Source organism: Triticum aestivum, chromosome 5B (assembly GCF_018294505.1).
Source record: "Triticum aestivum cultivar Chinese Spring chromosome 5B, IWGSC CS RefSeq v2.1, whole genome shotgun sequence".
Lineage (NCBI taxonomy): Eukaryota > Viridiplantae > Streptophyta > Magnoliopsida > Poales > Poaceae > Triticum > Triticum aestivum.
In genome coordinates this window covers 563332266-563339589 of record NC_057807.1, presented here as the reverse complement: position 1 = coordinate 563339589, position 7324 = coordinate 563332266, and positions in this window count along the sequence as shown.

The following is a 7324-nucleotide window of genomic DNA, read 5'->3' as shown; positions in this document are numbered from 1 at the left end:
GTATTTGACAGGAGCGGTCGAGTATTCGGTCCAAATGGGACGGGCCCAGAGTGGTTCTTTTGAATGGCTTCTTCCGTTAACCGGGCTTGGAGCCTCGGAATCCGGCGTTGACTGCCGTATCCTCATTGCTGTCGCCATTAATGCGGCATTTGTTTTTGTTTCGACGCAACCTGCCATTGCGGTCCTTGGTATCCGGACTGCCAGCGTTTTTGCTGAGGTTGTTGCTGCGAGCTAGCCAGCTATCCTCTCCCGCACAGAAGCGGGTCATGAGTGAAGTGAGTGCTGCCATGGATTTTGGCTTCTCCTGTCCTAGGTGCCGGGCCAACCACTCGTCGCGGATGTTATGTTTAAAGGCAGCGAGGGCCTCTGCATCCGGACAGTCGACGATTTGATTTTTCTTTGTTAAGAACCGTGTCCAGAATTGCCTGGACGATTCATCTGGCTGCTGGATTATGTGGCTTAGGTCATCTGCGTCCGGTGGTCGCACATACGTGCCCTGGAAGTTGTCGAGGAATGCGGCTTCCAGGTCTTCCCAACATCCAATTGACTCTGCGGGCAGGCTGTTCAGCCAATGCCGAGCTGGTCCTTTAAGCTTGAGCGGGAGATATTTGATGGCGTGAAGATCGTCGCCGCGGGCCATATGTATATGGAGGAGATAATCCTCAATCCAAACCGCGGGGTCTGTTGTGCCATTGTAGGATTCGATATTAACGGGTTTAAACCCTTCAGGGATTTGATGATCCATTACTTCGTCAGTGAAGCATAGTGGGTGTGCGGTGCCTCTGTATTGAGCAATATCGCGACGTAGCTCGAGAGAGCATTGTCTGCTGTGTTCGGCCCGGCCGGAGTAGTTGTATCCGGCGCGACGGTATTCGTCGTGGGTCTTGGGGCGCCCACGTGATCCATAGATAGATCTGGATTGTTTTGCCTTGTCCTCCAATATATCTCGCAAGTCCGGCGCGTTCCCCTGTGGCTTCATGCTTTTTGAGCGATGTCGGGGTACGGTTTTGGTGGAGGGTTTGCATGCCTCTCTGTCGCGGCCACGAGGTGGTCGGTCTGCCGTATTGTGCGCTGGTGATGCAGGTTTGTACGCTTCCTCCTCTAGTCGGGGGAGCAACTTGCATTTTGGGTAACTTTTGGAGGGGCGTTCGAGTTCATACTCTTCGGCCGTGAGGACCTCGGTCCATCTGTCGGCCAGTAGGTCTTGATTAGCTTGAAGCTGTTGCTGCTTTTTCTTTAGGCTGTTTGTCGTGGCCATTAGCCTGCGTCTAAAACGATCTTGTTCGACGGGATCCTCAGGCACGATGAATTCGTCGTCGTCGAGGCTTGCCTCGTCTCCGGAGGGAGGTAAGTAATTATCATCCTCGACCTCATCGTCTGCCGCCCTCTCGTGAGGGCTTGCTTCTGCCTCCTCCTGCGCTGGATCGTGCTGGAGGGGGTTGTCTTCGGCACTTTCTGGGGTGCTATTATCTCCTGTGTCGGAATCTCCATTCTTGCTGTGGCGGGATTTAGAGCGGCGCCGCTGACGTCGGCGCTTGGGCTGTTTCTTTAAGGAATCGGCCTCCGCTTCTTCTTCGCCGTCCCCATCTTTTGGGGTGTCCACCATGTATATGTCGTATGATGATGTGGTCTTCCAGTGTCCTGTAGGCACTGGTTCTTGATAGTCTCCGGCATCATCGTCCATACCGTCGATGTCTTCGGAGTCGTAGTCGAGTACGTCGGTTAGATCGTCGACGGTGGCTACAAAGTGGGTGGTGGGTGGGTTCTGAATTTCTTCGTCGTCCGCGTCCCAACCGTCCAGGCCATAGTTCGGCCAGGGCTCTCCGGATAGCGAGAGATGCTTCAGCGAATTTAAGATATCGCTGAAGGGTGAGTGCTGAAAGATGTCCGCAGCGGTGAATTCCATGATTGGCACCCAATCGGATTCGACTGGCAGGGGCGCAGGAGGTTCGGAGTCCGGCAGAGAGTCTGGCACCTCGGAGTCATGAGCTTTATGCGGGACAAGGTAAGTGTTTGGCTCCATCGCCGTAGAAGTCGTAGCTCCCGAGGCGGTGTCCAGCCATCCGTCCTCGATCTGAGTGATCGGCTCCGGACTATGGGTCGGAGCGGATTCGTGTGCGGCCTCCAAGGTGCTGTCCGGCGGCAGAGTTAGGTCATGCCCATCATGACAGCGCGGCACGCTCGGCTGTGGCTCGGATCCGTCGAAGATAAAGTCCCCGCGGATATCGGCCGTGAAGTTTAGGCTCCCAAACCTGACCTGACGGACAGGGGCGTAGCTTTCAATCTGCTCCAGATGGCCAAGTGAGTTGGCCCGCAGTACGAAGCCGCCGAATACGAAGATCTGTCCGGGGAGAAAAGTCTCACCCAGGACTGCGTCGTTGTAGATTGAAGAGGCCATCAAGCCTATCGGTGACGACACAGAGGAACTCTCAATGAAAGCACCAATGTCGGTGTCAAAACCGGCGGATCTCGGGTAGGGGGTCCCGAACTGTGCGTCTAGGCGGATGGTAACAGGAGACAAGGGACACGATGTTTTACCCAGGTTCGGGCCCTCTTGATGGAGGTAAAACCCTACGTCCTGCTTGATTGATATGGATATTGTGGATGTTTACAAGAGTGGATCTACCACGAGATCAAGGAGGCTAAACCCTAGAAGCTAGCCTATGGTATGATTGTTGTTGTTGTTGTGTCCTACGGACTAGGGCCATCCGGTTTATATAGACACCGGAGAGGGCTAGGGTTACACAGAGTCGGTTACAATGGTAGGAGATCTACATATCTGTATCGCCAAGCTTGCCTTCCACGCCAAGGAAAGTCCCATCCGGACACGAGGCAAAGTCTTCAATCTTGTATCTTCATAGTCTTGGAGTCCGGTCGATGATGATAGTCCGACCGATGATAGTTCGGCTGATGATGGTAGTCCGGCTATCCGGACACCCCCTAATCCAGGACTCCCTCAGTGTGCATCCAACTTTCTTGCTCACGAACACCTAGGGAATTTTGAGGAAGCCCATCATTGGAATATACAAGCCAAGTTCTATAATGAAAAATTCCCACTAGTATATGAAAGTGACAACGTAAGAGACTCTCTATCATGAAGACCATGGTTCTATTTTGAAGCACAAGTGTGGAAAAAGAGATAGTAGCATTGTCCCTTCTCTCTTTTTCTCTCATTATTGTTTTTTCTTTTCTTCTTCTTTTTCTCTTCTTTTTCTTTTCTTTTCTTTTTGGTGGGCTTCTTTGGCCTATTTTTTTTCATGGGCTTCTTTGGCCTCTTTTATTTTTATAAAGTCCGAAGTCTCATCCCGACTTGTGGGGGAATCATAGTCTTCATCATCCTTTCCTTACTGGGACAATGCTCTAATAATAAAGGTCATCACACTTTTATTTATTTATAACTCAAGATTACAACTCAATACTTAGAACAAGATATGACTCTATATAGATGCCTCCGGTGGTGTACCGGGATATGCAATGAATCAAGAGTGACATGTATGAAAAATTATGAGGTGGCTTTGCCACAAATACGATGTCAACTATATGATCATGCAAAGAGCAATATGACAATGATGATGCGTGTCATAATAAACGGAATGGTGGAAATTTGCATGGCAATATATCTCGGAATGGCTATGGAATTGCCATAATAGGTAGGTATGGTGGCTGTTTTGAGGAAGGTATATGGTGGGTGTAGGTACCTGCGAAAGTTGCGCGGCACAAGAGAGGCTAGCAATGGTGGAAGGGTGAGAGTGCGTATAATCCATGGACTCAACATTAGTCATAAAGACTCATATACTTATTGCAAAAATCTACAAGCCATTGAAAACAAAGTAGTACGCGCATGCTCCTAGGGGGATAGATTGGTAGGAAAAGACCATTTCTCATCCCCGACCGCCACTCATAAGGAAGACAATCAATAAATAAAATTGTGCTCCAACTTGATCACAAAACGGTTCACCATACATGCATGCTACGGGAATCACAAACTTCAACACAAGTATTCTTTAAATTCACAATTACCCAACTAGCATGACTCTAATATCACCACCTCTGTATACCAAAACAATTATCAAGTATCAAATTTATCATAGCATCCAATTAACTTTCTATGATAGTTTTTATTATACCCAACTTGGATGCTCATTATTCTAGGACCAATTTTATAACCATAGCAAATACCATGCTGTTCTAATAGACTCTCAAAATAATATAAGTGAAGCATGAGAGATCAACAATTTCTACAAAATTAAGCCACCACGGTGCTCTAAAAGATATAAGTGAAGCACTAGAGGAAAAAATTATCTAGCTCAAAAGATATAAGTGAAGCACATAGAGTATTCTAATAAATTTCAAATCAAGTATTTCTCTCCCAATAGTGTGTACAGAAAGGATGATTGTGGTAAACTAACAAGCAAAGACTAATATCATACATGACGCTCCAAGCAAAACACATATCATGTGGCGAATAAAAATATAGCTCCAAGTAAAGTTACCGATAGACGAAGACAAAAGAGGGGATGCCTTCCGGGGCATCACCAAGCTTAGGCTTTTGGTTATCCTTGAATATCTTGGGGTGCCATGGGCATCCCCAAGCTTAGGCTTTTGCCACCCTTTATTCCATAGTCCATCAAATCTTTACCCAAAACTTGAAAACTTCACAACACAAAACTCAACAGGAAATCTCATAAGCTCCGTTAGTGCAAGAAAGAAAAACCACCACATAAGTTACTGTAATGAACTAATTCCTTATTTATATTGGTGTTAAACCTACTGTATTCCAACTTCTCTATGGTTCATATCCCTACATAGTAGCCATAGATGCATCAAAATAAGCAAACAACACACGAAAAACAGAATCTATCAAAAACAGAACAGTCTGTAGCAATCTGTAACTTTCGAATACTTATGGAACTCCAAAACTCCTACCAAAATAGGACTTCATAGAAATTTGTCTATTGATCTAAATCAAAAAGAATCAACGCAAAATCATGTTTCTGTGATTTATTGAATTTTTTCTCGTGAGCGCAAAGTTTGTGTTTTTCAGCAGAATCAAATTAACTCTTACCATAGGTTATCCTATAGGTTCTACTTGGCACAAACACTAATTAAAGCAATAAAACACATATAAACAGAGAGTATATGCAAAATTTATTACTAAAGAGGAGCAAAAACAAAGAAACTGAAATAAAATTGGGTTGCCTCCCAACTAGCGCTATTGTTTAAAGCCTCTTAGCTAGGCATTGATAATTTTAATGATGCTCACATGATGGACAAGAATTGAAGCGCAAAGAGAGCATCACGAAACATGTGACAAACACATATAAGTCTAACCTACTTCCTATGCATAGGCATATTAAAAGCAAACAAATTTGCAAGGCAAGCAAAAACTAGCATATGCAAGGAAGAAGAAAGAGACGATAGCAATCTCAACATGACGAGAGGTAATTTAGTAACATGGAAGTTTCTACCACCATATTTTCCTCTATCATAATAATTACATGTGGGATCATAAGGAAATTCAACAAAATAGCTGTCACATAAAATATTTTCAACATGATCCACATGCATGCGAAGTTGACACTCTTCCAAAATAGTGGGATTAACATTAACTAAAGTCATGACCTCTCCAAATACACTTTTATCAAAAATTTCATAAGATTGAAAATTCTCCAAATATGTGGGATCTAAAGTTGACACTCTTCCAAACCCACTATCAATATTATTGCAAACATTATCAATCTCATATTCATCATGGGGCTTAAATAAATTTTCAAGATCATAAAAAGAATCACCCCAATCATGATCATTGCAAAAAATAATAGACATAGCAAAACTAGCATCCCCAAGCTTAGGGTTTTGCATATTAATAGAACAATTGACATTAATAGAATTTATAATAACATCATTGCAATCATGCTTTTTATTCAAGGAGCTATCGTGAATCTCTTCATAAATTTCTTCATCACAATTTTCAGATTCATGAATTTCAAGCAAAACCTCATAAAGATAATCTAATGCACACAACTCACTAGCAGTTGGTTCAACATAATTGGATCTCTTAAAAATATTAGCAAGTGGATGAGGATCTAAACTTCTAGCAAGCAAAGATGCAAGCAAAAGGGACGCACATGGAGACACAAGATTGAACGGAAGAGGGGGCGAATAAAACGGCAAGGGTGAAGTGGGGGAGAGGAAAACGAGAGGCAAATGGCAAATAGTGTAATGTGAGGGAGATGAGTTTGTGATGGGTACTTGCTATGTCTTGACTTGAGCGAAGACCTCCCCGACAATGGTACCAGAAATCCTTCTTGCTACGTCTTGAGCTTGCGTTGGTTTTCCTTGAAGAGGAAAGGGTGATGCAGCATAGTAGCGTAAGTATTTCCCTTAGTTTTTGAGAACTAAGGTATCAATCCAGTAGGAGGCTCCTCAGAAGTCCCGCGCACCTACACAAACAAACAAAGAACTCGCAACCAATGCAATAAAGGTGTTGTCAATCCCTTCAAGGCCACTTGCGAAAGTGAGATCTGATAGAGATAATATGATAAGATAAATATATTTTTGGTATTTTATGATATAAATTGGAAAAGTAAAGATGCAAATAAAAGTAGATTGAAAGCTTATATGATAAGAGATAGACCCGGGGGCCATAGGTTTCACTAGTGGCTTCTCTCAAGATAGCATAATTATTACGGTGGGTGAACAAATTACTATCGAGCAATTGATTGAAAAGTGAATAATTATGAGATTATCTAGGCATGCTCATGTATATAGGCATCATGTCCATGACAAGTAGACCGACTCCTGCCTGCATCTACTACTATTACTCCACACATCGACCGCTATCCAGCATGCATCTAGAGTGTTAAGTTCATGAAGAACAGAGTAACGCATTAAGAAAGATGACATGATGTAGAGGGATAAACTCATGCAATATGATATAAACCCCATCTTTTTATCCTCGATAGCAACAATACAATATGTGCCTTGTTGCCCCTGCTGTCACTGGGAAAGGACACCGCAAGATTGAACCCAAAGCTAAGCACTTCTCCCATTGCAAGAAAGATCAATCTAGTAGGCCAAACCAAACTGATAATTCGAAGAGACTTGCAAAGATAACTTAATCACACATAAAATAATTCAGAGGAAATTCAAATATTTCTCATAGATAAACTTGATCATAAATCCACAATTCATCGGATCTCGACAAACACATCGCAAAAAGAGTTACATCGAATAGATCTCCAAGAAGAGGAAGGAGAACTTTGTATTGAGAATCAAAGAGAGAGAAGAAGTCATCTAGCTAATAACTATGTACCCGAAGGTC